This window comes from Hetaerina americana, unplaced genomic scaffold (assembly GCF_022747635.1).
Source record: "Hetaerina americana unplaced genomic scaffold, ioHetAmer1.1.p SCAF_3, whole genome shotgun sequence".
Taxonomy (NCBI): domain Eukaryota; kingdom Metazoa; phylum Arthropoda; class Insecta; order Odonata; family Calopterygidae; genus Hetaerina; species Hetaerina americana.
The window spans coordinates 73,297,951-73,317,950 of NW_027286874.1; the positions used below are offsets into that span (position 1 = coordinate 73,297,951).

Genomic DNA, 20,000 nt, shown 5'->3' on the forward strand with positions numbered 1-20,000 from the left:
ATAGCTATATCTAGGCACACATTGCATCGTTCGTCGAGTTACACTTTTCCTCATTCTAGCCCAATTATGTGCCTCGTGTGAAAAGCACGTGTTCTTCGCGGGGAGTCGTATTTCCGGCCCTTCTTCTTGTTTCTCCGTTTGGGCCCTGTCGGAGCTCCGCACGCCGCCCTGCGACGACAGCACTCGGTGATCCCTCATTCCGCGGAGGGTTGACGTGGGTTGCGACCATTGCGCAGTCACCGCATCGGCGTCATTGGGATGAGGTGCACCGGAAACGTCTTGACCATGAATCTTTCCTTTCACCCGCAGTTATAGGGGACTCCTTAAATTCCATCCGTCTATCGTTCGGGAAAAGGGGATGCCCGTTCATCGCGAAAATATCCGCGATCCGTTCGCCGACACTCCAAAAAAACACGAGATTATGGTCAATTGTAGATCTGTCTAGCTCGAATAGACATGCATACAGTATTTCTGATTATTAATGCTGCAGTGACAACGTTAAATCTTATTTCTCTCAATTAGTGGGATGGCCATCTATTACATACATATATGTGTGTGTATCTTCCTGATAAAAAATACAGATAGTATAAAATCCGAAATGTTTCAATATACATGTATTTGCATTATCTTTGTATCTTTTTAGTTACATGTATTTTATTTCATTGGCACCGTATTGATGCATGAAGACGAATTGGTACAAGAATTTTATTCAGGTCATAAAATGATTGCGCCGTACTTTGAATCAAATTTATTTGAATTTAGGGTATTCAGGAATATTCTATGCAGGGAAATAATATCGGCATACTGTCAACACTACTAGTCAGTAGAACTTCATTCTTACTTAAACTAATTTTTTACTGAACTTTATTTCTGTTTTTTTTATCGGGCCAAGCTAAACAAATGAATCTCAGAGAATCAAAACCTCACGTTAAAAAAGTCTTTTTTAGAACCCTGTAGGTAATTTAAAAATTTTCCCAAATAATGCTCTCCCCTCGAGAGCAGGACACCCTCCACTCTGAGGGAGGTTCCCACGGTGACCGGTGTCACCGCACCCGGATCCATTCCATCCCTCTCACCCTCCACCGCCGCCCGTTGCATCGCGTCCACTGGCGCCCCGAGGAGGGAAGGGCGGTGAACACCGCACCTCGAGAAGGAGAGCGAGGGTTGCGGGGCGAAAATGTATTTTCTCGCGGGCCGGCCACGGGCCCGGCGACGGGCGCAGTGGGGGAGGGAAGTGGGGGGAATCTTGGCACGGAGGGAGGGAAGACGGTATGGTGGGTGGGGAAGGAAGAAGGGGTATGAGGAGGATGTGAGTGTGTGCGAGCGAGTGAGGGGAGAGAGAGAAGGGTGGGTGGTTCTCGAGGAGTCGACGGGAGAGGAGAGGAGGGGGTTGCGAGCGCGGCGGCGGCGGGAGGACCGGGGGAGGGTGAGGTGGGCCGAGCGCGAGGTGGAGTCCCGGTCAGGCGACTATTTTTGGCACCGGTGTCGGATTTAGACGGTGGGAGGCGGGAAACTGTATGCGGCGGTGGGTTGCGGGAAGGGAGACGGAGCTTGCGTGGGGGATTGTGGGAAAGGGTTTGCCGGAGGAGAAGGGGTGAGTAGTCGGGAGAGATTCGGCGGTGGTCGTGGCCGGCAGCGTTTTCTAGAGGCGGACAGGGGAGGGTGGGAGAGAAGGGGGTGAATCGCGATTGAATCTCCAGCTCCCCATTTAAGTTTTGCGTGATTTATCGAGTGCTTGGAAACGTCGTTATCTCGCTGATCATTGGGCAATTATGAAAAGTCTCGATTGGATTTTTGTAATTGAAAGTTCGCAAGGACTATTCCAAGGCATCTCAGTTTTCTCTAGGCAAATTTTGTCCTCCGGAATTTGGTTAATAAATTTTTCTTATGTTATTCTCCGACGGCATTAAATAGTGTGTGTTACCACGAGGCTGATGTTTTACTGTTTGCTTAAAAATACAAGAGGGAATATGTATATATATATATATATATATATATATATATATATATATATATATTAGCGATTTTTTGTCGAATTCCATTCAAAAATACACTGGTCTAAAGTATTCTAGGCTCAAGATATACTAATGGTTCGCATTCTGTTAAATAGTCTGTAGCGGAGTCGTCATACATCCCGAGACCATCCGAGACCAGAGAACAGGGATTATAATGTCATTGCGTATTGATCTCAGTTATGCTCTTCGCTAACGTGAACAGCTATTCAGTTTATCATTTTTTTCTTGATTTTCGGTCGTTAGTCGGCCAATTTCAATAAGTATTAACAGTTGAAGAGGCTAAGATATATAGTCCCAAGAATTACAGAAATATACTCAAAAAATTGACATCGCAGATGATTTTTTAACTTTAATATTGGTGTGAAATTAGAAGGAATAGGGGACCGAAAACATGTGATATGGTATTTGGATATAGCAGCCACCTAGCTAGAGGCTTGGTGGAATTAGGGATATGAAGAAGTTGTTTCTTCAAACGTAAATACGCGCGTGGTTTTGGAAATGAAAACTCGTTAACTGAACTCAAAACTTCACAAAGTTTCCGGACAAAATTATGGGTTTTGCAAATAGCAAATAGGGTTTAATTAAATTTGTTAAATTCTGGTGAAAATATACACTGTTTACATAAGTAGGGATGACGCTGATGGTTATTTTTTACTTCTCATTTATATATATATATATATATGTATGTATATATATATATATATATATATATATATATATTTATTTATTTATTTATATTTATATATGTGTGTGTGTATACGTGGTTTTGGAAATGAAATTTTTTTCAATTAAATGCAGAGTACAACAAAACCGCCGGTATTAATTAAGAGTTTGCAAACAAGAGTTTGAATAAACTTTGTGTACTAAACATGTGACCCTTTTTCAAGAGCACGAGTGCGATAAATTTTTTTGCGTATAAACTTCTAAATTTACTGCCAAAAAATCGTTCGATGAAATTCATTATGGATCTCGTCAAACTTTCGTGGTGATTTGTATCAAAACATCTCACGCCTGTACTACGTCTATTAGGCCTTTTCGCCGACTTTACATGGCTATGAAGGGACAGTTTCATTCCACGGATCGTTTCATATATGCATAAAAACATCAAATGTCTACAGTTCACACCCTCGTGATTTCCTAAATTCATTTCTTTGAGTTAAGTTATGTTGTACCGAGCATCAAGGATTAGTTGCTTGAAATGTAATCATTCGGTCTAAACGCATCAAATTCGGCCATGAACGACTTGAAGAATCACGCTATACGTTTCACGCCGGACTTATTGCTCGGAAATATCCATGTATATGGTTGATATTACTCATTTATAGTTCGTGCTTCGTTAATGTTCTAAAATTTACCGTTTCCAGTATCACACCCTCCTTTCCGCAGATTTTTTTTACATAGTGCGTCGCGTGGAGTTTCAAGCATCTAAAATCATTCACATGAAGGAATCCACGGCGCTAATTTTAACCAAACCTTCCGTTGGAGCGTGGGATTCCCTTCGTAAAATATCTGGCTGGCGCTGGAGGAGACAAGATTTTCTAGTGCCCGAGTTAAAACTGGGTTACTGGAGCGAATGGTCCCTCTTTTGGAATACCGGTAAATGGTCCGATGGAATCCAGCACTCTCAGTATTGACGGGTAATACCTAGCACAAAGCATAAAGATAGCTTGGGAGTCATGTCAATGAAACGCCCTCCAAAGCATGAGCAGTTTTACCCGTGGGAGGGATGAAACCTTTTAGACTAATGGCTCGTGATGCCCTCTTCTCCTCTGCAAACCGCAATAGTATGCCTGGGCCTCTCGAAAGGTTTAAGAGCTAAAAAATAAAAAGGAAACTTATCGTGCTTGTTTGGGTCAAAGGTTGATAACCGGGCGCGGTGAACGAACTAGTTAATCCTCTCGAGTGAAATATTTCTTCACAGCAGAAGAAAATTGGTTTTATTACCTTCGAAGTTCAGAATTTCTCCGATCAAATTACCTAATTGTGAAATAATAATGATATTTTTCATGTTTGTACGTTATTATTTTAGAATTCTGCGATATTCAGTTATTATTATGTCTTTCTAAGAGTCTCTTACTATCGCAAATTCTAAAATCCGCTTCATTTTTTTTGTATTGACATCTGACTTCGAGGGTTGGCAGTCTCTTACTTGGAGTAATCCTTTTAATCCTAACCCTGTGAAAATGCTACTCCGCGATAAATCCAGTTCAGTGATCAAACTTGCCCCACCGAATACTTGAAAAAAATTTCCGGGATAGCCGTAGGCAAGTGCGTAATCTGATTTCGCGCTTAGCCAAGGTATTCGATTCTGCGATCTTTAATGCGATTTCTTGGTGTATTCCAGAGACTTGCGGCCCTAGTAACGTACAATGTTCCTTTGTATTCGTGCCATATTAGGTATCACGGTTCAATCTGCTTGGCGAAGAATACTCTCATATTGAAAAATGGTAAATATGTTAAAAGGCCCTCAAATTACATTCTGACCCCATGCAAGTACACATATTATTGTACACATTAGTATACACATTGCCAACATACAAACATGAGCACTCACCTGTGGCGTTATACCAGAAATGTCTCCACCCATGCCGTGTTCGACGTTTAGGAAAGTTTGAGTTCGAGTAAAAGAGTACTATTTTTTAATAAAATTCCGTGATTAACTAAAATTTAATGTTCAAATGCTCTTCTATGTTTTTGTTTTCTTTCAATTATAAACAATTAATTTTTGTGGGACCTCGTGTGGATATAAACAAAAGAGCAAGACATTTTTTTTGCATTGGTGGTTATGATTCTTTATTAATCTTGTACAATAGAACATTTCAATACAAAAGATATTTACAAACAATCTTCATCAATTACAATTGTAGCATATATTGAGATGGTACAAATTGAATACTCATTCTGGCCCTGCTAAGCAAGTCAGTTCTGGCTTGACAGCAGGCTCCACGTGTGAAATAGAATAATAACCACTGAAGACAATGATTTTCCTAGCCCCAAAAAATAGCCGGAGTAGATATAGTATAGCATATGGATGCTAGTAAATCACTCTTATAATTGCCACAATGTACTTTTTTATAATTTTAAATATATGGTATAATTAATAGAGTTGTGAATTATTTTTTCCACGAATGTTAGAAGGGAAAAAGATTCCTAGTCCTCATCCAGTCCCTAAAAAACTCTTTTCTAGTGAGTTTTGCCCCGCCATACACTTTTGAGGGATTTGAAATTATTCATGGAGATATATTTAAATCATTGTGGTCGTCATCAGTATTTTAATCCGAATATTAATGGGCTGCACTCCTTCACTCGCCATTTCTAATGCTGATTCCCTTCCTCTTGATAATTCCTCAGTAACATTCTCCTTTACTTGGTCTAGGTATTTACCCTCTGGTGATCCTTGTGACGCATTCCCTTCTGTCGAATCATTTTATCATCACGGTGATGACTAAAAACATATCTTTGAATTGAATTTTAAATAGCATGCTGTTCATCTTTCAACTGCAAATTCAGTCCATAAATTTAATTTTATTGACCCTATCAAAGATTTGATACCGTAGTATTAAAAGACTAATGAACTATAAAAAAGACTAGACGTAATTATTCTCGCCAAATTTAATGGTTAAAACTTATTTTTAGCAAAGTTCATCAGGAAACAAGTCGTTTTTCGGGTAAATGTGTGTGAATTGTATTGGAGAGAGTTCTTTCCGTTCAGTTATCCTTTCTCCCACCTCTCTTTAACTACCACAATAGGATCCCTTCAATATTCGGTATATTTTTATGTTTTGGTCAACTGAGGGTCTTTCAGAATTCCTGTGTCCTCGCTTCCATTTCACGTGGGTGGTGCAAACATCTTTTAAGTAATTCATGCTCTAAGACGCGGAGTAGCTCTTGTAAAAATGCAGTTCCTTTTGCAGAACTTTGGGGCTGTGATACAGTCGCGGGATGAAGTATTTTGAGTGAATGAGTTTTGAGTACGAAACAGGAAATAGGGGCAAAATGCTCTAATTAATTATACTTGGAGCATTAAATGCAGAACACAATGTATTCTTCCATTGTTCTTAGAACAGAACAGTGGAAAAGTACATAGTGTTCTTCATTTAATGAACATGAACTTCCACAAAGTTGAGCCAGTAACCATCGAATACTTGGAGCATTTTGATAAGGGCGAATGTGCAGTATCAGAATTACCTACAATTATGTACTAAGAACTATCTGCGAATAGTTCATCGAATTAACACGCGTTGAAGCATCGCGTGATAGCACTTTAGATATCGCGACTTGGCACAAACTAAGATACAATTCCCTAGAACGTTGAAATTCACATATCTTAACCATTTCGATTAGTAAGGTGGATAATCCACTGTCCAGCTAATCTAGAATGATTCGAGGCTCGATCATGAGTGATGTGCTGTCGCTAAAGGGATTGCTCATAATGAAATAACTCTTTACTCGAAAATGCCTTGCGAGGAAAATTGCTCAATTATCTTTTAAAAAAGTATACAACCAGAAAGAACATGAGTGAGTAAAATCTCCTGTGTGAGTGTTTTTTTATTTATTCCTGTACTCATTTCTTCTGTTCAGTTTACCTTTACTTGACTGGGTCGTACGTGTTATTTGTTAACCTAAGGCTTAAGAGCTCGAGTTCCGTTGCAGATGTTGCAATTTATTGGAAATTTCACAGCCAACAAGGTATTTGATACCTGCATTAATACTATTCGAATATCAGTAAGCTCGTTTAAGTTTTATGTTGGTTATAAGTGTCGATCGAATTATAATAGATTACTATATAAATATGGTAATTTTTTCATTTTTTGGTATTCCAAAACATGAGGGTCTTGGACTCCCAATGAATTATCAGATATTTTCCTGAATCTAACTGGTGCGATGTCCCAAACGCTAAAATTAGATAAATGGAGCAGTGGCACAATGCTATTTAAAGAAATCTATTAGGAAAGTGGTTCTTTGGTGGTGAGAGGAGCATGGGAAAATTTTCTATCGCATCATAAACATTCACGTGAGCTTGCTGTTCAAAAAGGGTAAAGCAGGAGACTATTTTTTCAGATCTGTGATTGGTACAAGTGTGATTGGAAACGACGCATTTGCGATTTTATGTGCTCGATTAAAAGTGTTGCAGGCTTTTGGTGCCAGCAGCTGTTGTTTCCAATACATTGGACTTTTAGGAAGAATTCCTTCTTGTCGAAAGATAGGTAGGAAGTCAAAGCATTTATATAGCTTTTTTATAGCGTCAACATCGAATACTCTTTTTCCATTTTTCTTGTTCTTTTAGTGATCTTGTTCTTTTTTATTTTTCCGCCTAATGTAAACACTCTGTCCTGCCTAAGTTCAAGTAGTTTTGATACCAACTTCTGAAGTGTGGGTAGTGATCCTTTTATTTTGTTTGACGGGGCGAATTTCTTGTGTATTTTATCGTCTTTCTTTCTTCTCCACATGTAGAATATGAGTTAGGAATGATTTGCCCCACTTATCTGCAGGGTGCCGTATTGTGGTCGACGTGAGTAGTTATTGTATCCAAATACGTACGGGAATTTTATTTCAATGTTTCATCACTTCTTTCCCTGAAAACTGCTGGAACTTATTTTTCTAAAATTGGAATAAATAGTGTTTCCTGAGCAGGAAATCGGAAAGAATGGCGTTTCTGTTCTAGCACATATGGATATTGTTATACAGGAAAAAGCGGCACTAAATTACACTGCGTATATTTTTCCGATCTTTTTCGTAGTGTAACTTCGTTAAATAAATACAATGAAATCAAGTCATTTTCATGCCACAAAGCCTTAAAATGATAAAATAACGTAGTATTTATCAGCCGATCGGTCACAATTAAATTTTGTGTGGAGTTTTAAAACGTTTCCTTGGTATATGTTCAGTTTTCACATATAACCAATGCCCATTTATGCATGATGGGATGTATAAAACCTTCACTGCCTGTACAATCTGCTGTAAGGTTGTCTTGAAGTCTTTATTTCCTGAAAATACAATCTGTTCGGCTACCACTTTTCTTAAGGAGACTTGGGTACCATTTTAATGAAACATAATCACCTCAATTTTCATAGTTTCACTCATATCGAAGTTCATTGTACAGAGGCACGAGTCTGTGTATAAATATCGCCGACCTAAACACAATGCCTAAACATCCGTAGATTTTAGATCTTGATCTGAATTTTTTGTTAATATATTTTCCGATTTCTCCTCCAGTTTATTTTTTCAACTTGGAAGTCATTTACTACTTCTGCCAAATTATTGCAAAATTTAAAATGAGGACATCCAGCAGTGCGTTGCATCAGGACGACAGGATAAAATTGATATCTGAGCCCGTTTGGTGTAACCAGATGTGTTTTCTAATGAGCATTCTTTCAGTTAACTGGAAAATTTTTCAGCTTTCAAACACCCAGAATTTGAATTCTCAATTCGGTTGGAGCAGCTTCACTCAAGCAGTTCGCTGGAAAAAACGCAAATCATACATGTATATCAATCAAACCCTCGAGAGCGCGGGACTTAGTCCGTTGAAGAATTCGGAGAAGGGTTAACATTTGAAGCAATGTGCAATAAGGTTCTAATTGTTCGAAAACGGAACTTTCATCTCGGATCTAGTGGCCTTACCTAGCTAACCTCAATGTGAATTAGATTTATTTTATATTTTTACCGTAATGCAGTCTCTTTTGAAATGTTTGTTCATTTTGATTTATCACTGCGTAAAAATTACGTCTAATCCGCCGTCGAAATAATTCGCCTGAAAATATATAGTTCCACTGTTTTTAGGGTTCTTGCGACGTATTATGTATAGAAACCTTTAGTTATTTTCCCATGTCACTTTTTACATTGTAAACCTTAGGTAATTTCTTTTCTTTCCCGACTTCATCAAATACAAAACTGCGTGTTGAATCCTTTTACTTGTTCCCTCGCCTGAAATAGCTTTGAGTTATCCTGCTTGAGGTAGAGACGAAATATAGAACTCAAACCTTTCTGCTCACGATCTGCCCACCCTCGAAAATCACTATTTTTACCGGAAAGGTCAGTTGTAGGTCAGGAATCTATTCGCTTCTTGCGAACTTCTTGCTGAAAAACGCTGACATTTGCTATGTTTGTGCTCAAGCAATGCACATGCAAACTGAATGGACCATATCGTAGGAAACGTTTTCTTAATCTTCTCAATGACGCCTTGCATCTCTCAGCAAATTAGTGTATTTGATCTTGTGACTCTGGCAAGCGTTTTCGCACCGAACCCATTTGTACCCTTCGCTACTCTTTAATTGTAATTCCCTCTCTTATTGTCTCATGCACTGTGCGTTGTTTTGAATTTAAAGCAGTATCGGCTTCAACGTCGCTGGTCGCCCTATTTTAGCGTCATGGCATCCAACTTTTAAAACTCTTAGTACAGCCTCCTATTCAGCACAAGTTTATTAAAGTCTATCTTGGTTCTCAATCTGTTGTCGTGCCTAGTTACAGACTTCTTTGATTACTTATGATAATGATATCCTCCTATTCAATTATTGATTTTTTTACAGATAATCTTATATTATATACGTATAATTTTATCCCAATGCCAACGTAAGATCATACATGTGAGGTGGCAAAAATTCGTAACTTAGTGGTCTTATGCACTTAAGATGCCTACTTACAGGAATAAAATTCATCGCTTTAAACTTGTACGATATTCTACACTGTTCTCTGTGCAGACTAGCCTGTCTTGAGGGGCGTTGAACTCCATGAAACCACTTTTGACTCGAGAAAACGAAGACAATAAAATGCTTTTTTCTTTTCCCATCGATCGTGAAGGTCCTGCCTTCTTTATTTGCTGGGCAGTGCCCCAATCGCAGCCTTCTGTAGCCCCGGCCAGGCGTACGTCACTATCGGCGGAAAAACCGCTAATGAAGCAATAAAAATAACTTACTGAGCGCCGCTCTCAGGGTCGCCGTCGGAGATGTTCCGGCTAGCAATAATACAGGTTTATTTTTCTGGGACAATTTAGTCCTCTGAGGAGATATCTACAGGAAATCGATTCAATAATAACAAAATGACTCAGTTTAAGTGAAGCTAGTGACTGTAAATATGATTTTTTTTTATTTCCCGATGCATAATTAATGCAGTACGTTATGACATATTAGCAATGTAAATGTATAATTATTCCTTTTCCCACAAAAATTACATGTTTAACGGGTTGTTTTATCTGTCATTGCATACTACCTTGATCAAAAAGTTCCCGGAATAACCACCGTGTGGCGCTCCCATCGTTCCGATTTGAGTTCTGTTTTTTTTGTTAAATTGGTACATCTGTTGTTGATATTCCCTTTAAATCTTAGTGTCATAACTTGACATTTGCAAAAGTTACGTAGCCAAGAGTACATCTATCTCTGTGTGTGTTGGCGATTTTTTACAATTGCAGAAATGGATTTAAATTTGCAACAACGAACTTGTATTAAATTTTGCGTAAAAAACGGATTTAGTGGCGCACGGACGTTGGAAATGTTGGAAAAGTGTTTCGGCAACGATTCTCTAAAAAAAACGGTCGTTTACCAGTGGCACGAGCGGTTCAGAAGTGGTCGTGAGTCAATCGAAGATGATGAACGCAGTGGCAGACCATCGACATCGAAAGTCGGTGAAAAAATTGATAAAGTAAAAGAAATGTTGGTCAATAACCGCAAATTAACCATCAGAGAAATAGCGGAGGACTTGAACATTGCCTATGGATCCGCCCAAGACATTGTGGTTAATGATTTGGGTTTCCGTCGTGTAGCAGCAAAGTTGGTTCCAAAATACCTCAATTTCATGCAAAAAAGAGACCGTGTTGACGTCGCAAAAGACATGATTTGCGAGGCTGAATCCGATCCCACATTCATCAAAAGGATCATTACTGGAGACGAGACGTGGGTTTATGAGTACGACACGCAATCCAGACATCAGGCAAGTGAATGGCGTTCACCAAATGAGCCGAGACCAAAAAAACCACGTCGTTTTCAGTCAAAAAAGAAGGCAATGCTGACGGTTTTCATGGATTACAACGGTGTAGTGCATCATGAATTTTTGCCAGAAGGCCAGACAGTAAACAAAGAGTATTATTTGGGCGTTATGAGACGTTTGCGTGAAGCAATTCGCCGAAAGAGACCAGAAATGTGGGCAGAAAACTCGTGGATTTTGCACCAATGATAACGCACCGTCGCACAGTGCTATCATTATTCGTAATTTTTTGACGAAAAATGCAACAAATACCATCCAACAGCCACCGAATTCACCTGATTTGGCTCCCTGTGACTTCTTTCTGTTCAATCGAGTTAAAAAACCATTACGGGGAACGCGTTTTAGCAGCCGAGAGGAAGTAATGGAAAAATCGCAGGAAGCACTGATGGACATACCGAAAACCGAATATAAAAAATGTTTCGAGGATTGGATCAAGCGCTGGCATAAGTGTGTTGCAGTCGATGGGGATTACTTTGAAGGGGACAATATAGATTTAGATGAATAAACTTGTATTTTTAATTTTCTGAATAAATTCCGGGAACCTTTTGATCAAGGTAGTATATAGTAGTATCAGAGACTTTTTGAATAAGTTTTGAGAATCTATGACCTTGATATTATTAGGTTACTTATGAAAAAGTGAGAGTCGCGGTAACTTTCTTTTGCATTTTAACAGCTGTTGAATGAATTGACGCAAAAATTAGTGAGGCTACGAAACATGAATAAACTGCGTAAGCAGGAATGAGATAAAAATACACATTATATATGTGTATATATATTTGTATATGTATGTATGTGTATATATATACACACACATATATATATATATAAACACACATGTATGTACATATACATCCAAAAAACTCAACGGAGAAGAAATCACAGTTTGATTAAAAATGTTTTTCGACTCTGGCGGATGAATTATGATGATTGCGATGTTGTCGCGGTCATTTTACCTTGAAATGTGAATGAAGGTGATCGTGTAGGTGGTGCATGTCGTTTGGTTATTAACAAAGCAATATTTACTTCGCCCAACATTGCATTGTACACGTTGGAGGCGTGTCCCCAACTTGATCTTTTATATTGGAACCCTCAGACACCGTCTCCACCTCGTTGCTTGTTGCCGTCGAACGCTTCGACCTGTTGCATACCTTTTAGGAAAGGCCGATGCTTTTTGTAGTACGAACTAAATTATTAATTTTCATTTCATAATGAAAGCCATTTCGTTTTTAATTTGAAATTATCGTTTTTATGGGTGTAAATATATTTTTTCTCTAGCATGAGTTTCCGTACTAAATTATAGCATTCCTAATGAAACCACATTTTATAGATTCATACAGTATAACACGCTTCCCGTTTAAGTTTTTCAGTGAAGGTCATAAATTAAACATTTCTTAAAATGTGCATAATCTCAAGACTAAATTTTAATGCTGTCATCAAATCTGCCGCTGAAAAAAACAGTATTTGGCTATATTGTTAGATGTATTTTATTTATTCATTTAACTTCATTTTTTCGATTAGGAAGCGTATTGAATTAAAAAACGTTCATGAATTTGAAGTTTTTATCTCTTTTTATTTTTACAGTGAAAATATTTATTCGCTTGGTGAAATAAATTCAAATGTAATTAATCGTAGCTTATATCGATTTCCTTAGGCTGAAAATATTTTCCAAACCTGTGAGGAATACATTTTAATTAGCATATTTTATGGAATAAGAGATAATTTCTAGAGCATAGCGGTTTCAATTTTTAAAAATTGTTGTTTCAATGAACTTTTTTCTTTCGCGTAGTTGCAAACCTGTATTATGTACCATCAAAGGTCACCACGTAATTTCACCACGCACTTCGAGATTTAATGTACAAGTATGCTCTTCCGAACCATTTGCTTCCACACGGTCGCTATCCGCTCTGCAGCGTCCGTCTAGAAATATGCAATTAAATTCTTGCCGCGTCCCCCTAAACGCTGCTCATAATTCTGTTGTCGGCTCACTTTGAGCCACGCGTCCTTATTTTCGGGTTGACCCGCGTGCCTGCAGCCACCACATTTTCCGCCATGCGGCCCACCGATACGATTCGCCTCATCCCTTCATTTCGACCCTTCTTTCTTCACTCCCGGTCTCATCCCCGCAACATTCCCGCACCCACTCCCTCTGCCCTCCCTCTCCGCCCGACGCCCCAATCCAACTCAACTCCCCCCGCTGCACCTTCAGAGGAGTCTCCGGTATTCGTCCCTACCCGACCTCCCGTCAACGCCTTTCGCATCACTACTCTCCTCAATCCGCGAATTTCGCATTCTTCTCTGCCCTCCCAACCAACGACACATCCGCTTGCTTTTGAAGGCGGGTTTGAAGGGGCAGCGAAGAATATCCACGCCCATACGCTGTCTCGCCAGTCGTCGAAGGAGACGGGAGCAACGCAAACCATTGGTGATTCTTTCATAACCCCTTGAAGATTTTTCTTGGTTCCATTCCAGGATCGTGAGAAATGCTGATGGAAAATCGCTTGCGTTTCCGAAATTATCTCAAATGTGATATGTCGAGAGTGCATAATATTTGCATATTTTTATTTTAAAATAATTTGGGGAACTCAGCATTATCTGTCCCATGCCAACGTATTTCACATTCGAGATATCAGCGATTGCATAGATATTTGACCAATGTATACATGCAGTGAAGTTGGAACATGGCTTAAGTATTTAAACTCTCTGATCCATATATCAATAGTGTATTTCAGTGTTTTCAGATATTTGACATCACGGGCCGCTTTTCGTGCGGCTCCTATCGAAAAAGACGAATAATTCATTCTCGACTCGCAAGCATTCAATCCTAATTTATTTGAACCTATATGTTTATGTTTTCATAATGTGGAGGTACTATTATTTAGGCTTACATGTTTGTCATCAAAGCCGAAGTCATTTCTGAGAAGTCTAGGCTCTAACTTGAGTCTACATAAAATTGAAACCCGACGGTAGGTACGGTTAGATTGCCGAATGTAGCTATGGTTATTTTTTTCTGTTGTCTTAATTGAGAAATTTGTATTGGATGGGAAGTATTCCATTTATGGATTTGATCACTATAACTTCTCATTTCAATCTTATCGATAAAGCGTCAGTTAAAATAATTTGCTCAGTTTTAGCATTAAACTCATTCAATTTTTATTTTTTCTGCAGTGCTTGTAGGTTGGCATTCAATCCTCGCTCATCGAATGCAGTCTATCTCTCGTTTTTTAATTATCGTGTGACATATCCTGTCTGTCCACTGTAGTTTTAAACGAATGTAGTTCCTTGGAGCATAATTATGTATTCCTGCAATGGCACCAAGTTCTCGCGTCGTCTCCAAGATTCATAATCATGGATAATACGATACAACACCTATCCAGAAGCTATTAATTTGTGTACATCTCGAATGGTTGTAATAACGGTACGAGAGTAGCGTTACGAATTTCGGAAATACTGAAATTAAAATGCATCTAGTCCCGGTCAAGAAAATAAATATGTTTGCACTTGTGATCTGCTCAATTCCGCCTTCGCCACCTATCTTGTGTTCGTCTTTTATATGTATTCCAATCCCTTTCCTTATATCTATTTCCATTTTAATGAGTATATCTTCATACTCCATGTGAATGAGTATCATATGGCAGGTTTTCGTGATTGAATATGTGTGTGTGTATACATACATACGAATGTGTATTTTTTTTCTTGAAGGAAATTCTCACAGATGTGACTAATAATTTAAATTTAGAAGCGAGATAGCGCTAGCGAACAAAAACACAGAGAAACTCATGCAAATGAAACTCTCAAGCATTCCAAACTTTCGTTGGCCAAACCACTGTCCTCTTGGGAAAGAAGGAACTGACTTAGTTTTTTGACCTAAGTTGTTTCTGCTTGACTATGCTTTTCAGCCTGAGTTTGGAATCCGTAAACTACATACTTTTTACAGGTCTCCTTAAAACGATACTACCAGCCCGTTACATTTTTTCCTGATTTTTGGTTTAAAATCCAAGTTTCCGTTATATCTTTTAATGCCTACGAATGCGCGCTTTTCGAAGAGAGGTAGAGGAGATTACGTAGAGGATTGATGCGTGACTGCAATGTGCTTGTTGTATAAGTTAAACATATTTGCTTACTCTGTTGCAGATTTCATGTACTTGGTTCGAATGTATCAGGCTAGCCAGATTTGAATTGCGCAGTTTCCTCCGTTTCTTCCAATTCGGATTTGGAAAAATGGCGGGTCTCTTCAAACCTAGGTGTGTGTTAGAGTAGGAGGCTTTCCAGAAGACTTGGTTTGCCCAAAAAAAAGGAGGTTTCGCGATTCGCGGTTTGAGTCAACCATTCGCCTTCTTCGAAAACCACCTTCCTCGCATCGTGCCTTTCCACACCGATCCTTCCTTTCCTCGTCCCTCCTCCCCCGCTTCCACCTCCCCCTCCTTCCTCGCACCCCCATCTCTCCCGAAAGTCCCCGCCCCCACTCCCGTCACCTCCTCTCCTGTCCATCGCCTCCCCCCTCTCATCTTCATTCTCCCCCAACTTCCCTCCCACTCCACCCCCTTCCCCTCCCCCCTCTATACCCTTTCCCCCCCGACCCCTTCGGCCGGTGTCCCTCCCCTCCCGCCGCCGCATAACCCCGGCTCCGCCCGTTCTCGCTCAATCTTCGCCTCTCCCCACGCCAGGACAGTGTTAATCTTTCCGGAGAGCGAGTGTCCCGCCCGCGGTTCGAACCCCGCGTCTCTCACCCTTCATTCCCTGAATTGTCTATCTCTCTCGCGCGATCGCGCTAAGGGAAGAAGGGGAATCGTCCGATCGAGTTCCCCGAGAGCGTCGGCGAGTGCTTGTGTGAGAGTGTGCTTTGTTCCGTGCGGAGGAAAGAAAGAAAAGCAAAACAGAAAGAAAAGGAGAAGTTTCTTTCTGAACCCTTTCGTTGGCCGATCTTCCCCGAGTCGCATCCGTCAGATAAAGAAGAAGAAGGCGGCAGCTGAAGTGCGGCAGTGAGAGGGAGACGGGGATTTCGACAAAGAGGTACGACCCTTCGATCTCGGGATGTCGAAATGATAGGGCTGAGGATCGCGGACGAGTGTGGGTGCCCGATTCGCGGCGCAGAGGCGTGCGCGTTGGGAGGGGGGACTGGGAGGGGTGTCGGCGGTGACAACGGGCATTTGTTTGGATGCATATGTGCCGGCGTGACCTGTCTAAACCTTTAGTCGAGTGCGCATGTTAAGGTTCTGCTCCGCAAGACCCTTTCTCTCTCTCTTTTCCTCTCCCGCTCCCTTCCCAAATCTTTGGGTCCACTGTTTTCCAAGTGGCCTTCTTTCTCTCCCCACCTGCGTGCGTGGATTGGTTTTGGCCCTCGGTATCGACTCGTGAAGGTGTTTGCGAGCTTGCTGTCGTCACTGTATTCTTGGGAGTACATTGTCGCACATGACTTACAGCAAAAAATATATTCATTGATATGAGAAAGTTAATGTAGGTTAGTATTTCTGGGTGCAAAGTGTCAATTCAACCGTTCAATCACGTATGAATTTGTTATTCCTCTGGAGAAATATTGCTAGGATATTTTTCCTTTGTAAAGACCCGCGTACTGTCGCATTAAGTGACTTTCAGCACATGATCAGTGTTTCTTTTATATGTTTGTGTGTATGTGTGTGTATGTGTGTGTATATATATATATATATATATATATATATATATATATATATATATATATATATATACATATACATATGTAATTATATATATAATATTGTGCTCCGCGGTTTTTAAATCTAAGCTAATGAATAAAAATTCGCTATTGCCTCTAACTTTCTTTCCAAATATTTGGCTAATGAATGTGTGCATTCATCACGCCTTCATTGCATCTTCATTATTTATGCAGGTCTTGAGCATCTAATGCAACTGCTCTGCAATATTTCTAAATTTTTTCTTATAAATACTATATTGTGTATTTTTTATTTTATTGTATGTTAGGTTGGATAATTTATTCGATATCCATTTTTCCAAATTACAATTTTTTCTTAATGGCGTTGTACTTCTCATTTTGCTGATTCTAAAAATGTTGATGATTTCGAAAATTCATGCTTATGCTTTTTCTTTTATACGCTTCATTTTATTATATTATTTAATTACGTGTATTAAAAATGTATTTGCCTATTGATAACCGTAAATAAGCGTTCTATTTACGGATACTAATTACGTAACTATTATTTTAGCCTATTTTTTCAGTAGCTAATGAACCATAGGCTTATGTCCTTTTCAAATTTTCTACGCTCCCCGTCGTGTATTCCGTTTTATATTTACAATCAATTATATTGATCATTTATTTAAAGCTGAAACTTTTTACTATATATTTTTGCTATCTTTTTTTTCTAAATTTTACTCCTTAGCCGATAATGTAGTCTTTTTCCTTGCGACCAGCAAATAAGGCGTCAATTTTCCCTTATATCTATAGCAATAACTTCGACTTGTATTTAGTATACCAAGAATGTGTATGAGCTGGGTATTTTGCAACGAAAAGCCCATCTTTGTGCATAGGTCTTTCCAAAGCCGTCTTTCGCGCCGTGTTTTCGCCCTCCAGTAAACATTTATTACACTGGGTTAAACGCTTTTGAAATTAAAACAAATAGCATCTATGTATGTAGATTTGCGTCACTGGATTTCCTATGGGAGAAAAAGAAAGGAGCCCTAAATCGACCGACAGGAAGGAATCACTGGCAGAGGACAGCGAAACTTGAGCCTGAGAGGAAGTTATTTATATCGATTTGGTTCTTCATCCTATTAAGCTAAACAGGTTTTTCTCAGGAGATATCAACTTCGCTGGCGTAATAATGATGCATGAGGCTAAATTCTCTTTGCTTGCCGAAAACTAAAATTTACGTCCCTTTCTTGTCTCGTCGTTTTATGGTAGTGAGCGATCTTTCACCGCAAGCAGTGACATCTTTCGAGTCGCTTCCCAATTCTCAGCACGGAGTTCCAATGTTATATCCATTGCCTAAATAACTTCGTCAATTTACTTATTACGTAATATTTAACCTCCGTGTACTCGTCGTAGTATTTAATTATTTTAAATTAGTCATCCAACACAAGAGATCGTTAAAAGTAGTTATTTTAAATGCATTACCCTCTCATCTTCCTGTATTTCCCATATAATTTTACTCTGCCGAAGGTTGCTGCATTCGTCTTTAAAATTTGTTTAATAATATTTTTTTCGTGCAGTGCTCTTTATTGGTCATTTTTCTCGTTCCTTAGTTATTTCTCAGCGTCAAATTCGTCTATTTTAAATCTGAACATGGGTCGCGTTTCAAATCACTCTTGCCGTTGGCATGAAATTCCAATCGACTTTAATTTACCTGCTTATATGTGGCGCTGCATCTTGCACGTCAACAGCCATGGTTTTTCTCGTCTCTCCTTCTCTCCCCCCCCCTCCTCCCCACCTTCGCATCCCTTCTCCCCCGCCTCTCACCGTCTTTTCCCTGTGGCTCCCCTCACACACTTGACTCTCCCGTTAATTCGCACACGCATTTTATTTGGTGAAATTTCTCGAGACATACTTTCCTCGGAAATATTAATGAGTTTGGACGGAATTTCGTGCATTTGGGATTGCTCTAAAAATGCAAATCTGCGTTGTTTCTTTGGAAAAAAATATGACCTAGTTCTTAGAACCCAAAGCTCTAGGTTGTTGCATGCGATCGAAAAATGAATGCAATGGCTTAGTCGTTCAGTGCAGCCACAGTACAGCCACATTAAGAGTACGTGTCCTTGTGAAGGTCTATTATTTTTCCCATCCTAAAAGGTTTCGAGGCAAACATTATGGAATTTATCAGTATTTTTTTCCTATATATGTCGCCAAAATAATACATTTAATCAAAAGCTCACCTGGCCATAAACAGCATATTCAAATTGTCTCTTTCTCAATACACATGTCAATGAGCCCCAAATTTCTGAAAAAAAAGTGATACTTTCGCTTGAAATTTCCACTAATATTTTATTTTCGCGATCCTTGTTTCCGCTTCTTGAATCATTAGGTGCAAAAAACAAACAATTTGGCCTGAAGATGACGCAAGAAGTCAAAGCCCAGGTCGTAAAAATAAAGAGTAGTGGAAATTACAAGCGATTTTTTTGTCTTTTGCCCGGTTTGGAAAATGTCTTCAAAGTGAAGCTTGCGACGATTAAGAATTGCATTTAATAATTTATTGTCAGATGTAGATTTGAATGTATTTTTGACTTGAGAAATGCGTTTTAGTCTCGTCAGAAGATACTAAGATTCCCTCCTTGCGAAATCTCAAAAACTAAAGAACTTGGGAGTTGAGAAAGAGACATTCATCTAATGACTCACTGAAGCACGCTGGGGTTCTGGAAGCTGACGATTGTTTACCTGTAGTCGCTACTCGCTTAATTAAGTTGTATTCTTGGAATGCTTTCCGAGTTTTAAAGTTCAACTCTTTGTTCACTGGCAGACAATCTTCAAAAGCTTCGTGAATTTCCAGATGTAACGTATCATTGAGTAAAATAATTTCAAGTCCTAGTATGTTTCATAGTTCAATTATATTTCATAGCAGTGTTTGTAAATAGCAAAATCTGTTTAGTATATATATGTATTCTTGTCACAAGGCAAGGAATAACTTTTTTTACGTTGGTTTTTTTGAGCGAGTGGTTCTGAAATTATTCAGATGTACTTTTTTTCTTTTTTCTGCAAATTTAATATAAGACCTATTCAGTCGATGAAATAATTCATTTGTAAATGTCATTTTAATAAACTTACATTATACACTTACTTATAATACAGAAAAGTTTAATCACTGGCTTCGTCTTTTTATTTCACAATCCAATGGGGTGCCGAAATAATGTAATAAATGTAGAAGGTGTATTTAGCTGTCTTAATTATTATTAACTTCCTGCACAATTTGTCCTAAAGCATGATAATTGTGGCAAATAAAATTGCAAACCAATATAATGTAAAAAGTAACTAGTGGAAGAGGTTTCTTGAACTATGAAAAACACATATATTTTCGCTATTAAATACTT

At 39.0% G+C, this 20,000-nt stretch overlaps 1 protein-coding gene across 5 annotated transcripts in view; it reads left to right on the forward strand.

Moving 5' to 3' along the window:
- The window catches only part of Obsc (Obscurin), a 237,976-nt gene that overhangs the window by 110,189 nt on the left and 107,787 nt on the right, over positions 1 to 20,000 (forward strand). Inside the window, exon 1 of one of the 5 annotated variants that reach the window (XM_071587783.1) lies at positions 15,648 to 16,001. The exons of the other annotated variants lie outside the window; for them this stretch is intronic. The gene's annotated coding sequence lies outside the window, so the exon portion shown is untranslated. Of the gene's footprint in view, positions 1 to 15,647; positions 16,002 to 20,000 lie in introns of those variants that run through there. 5 annotated transcript variants of the gene reach the window in all.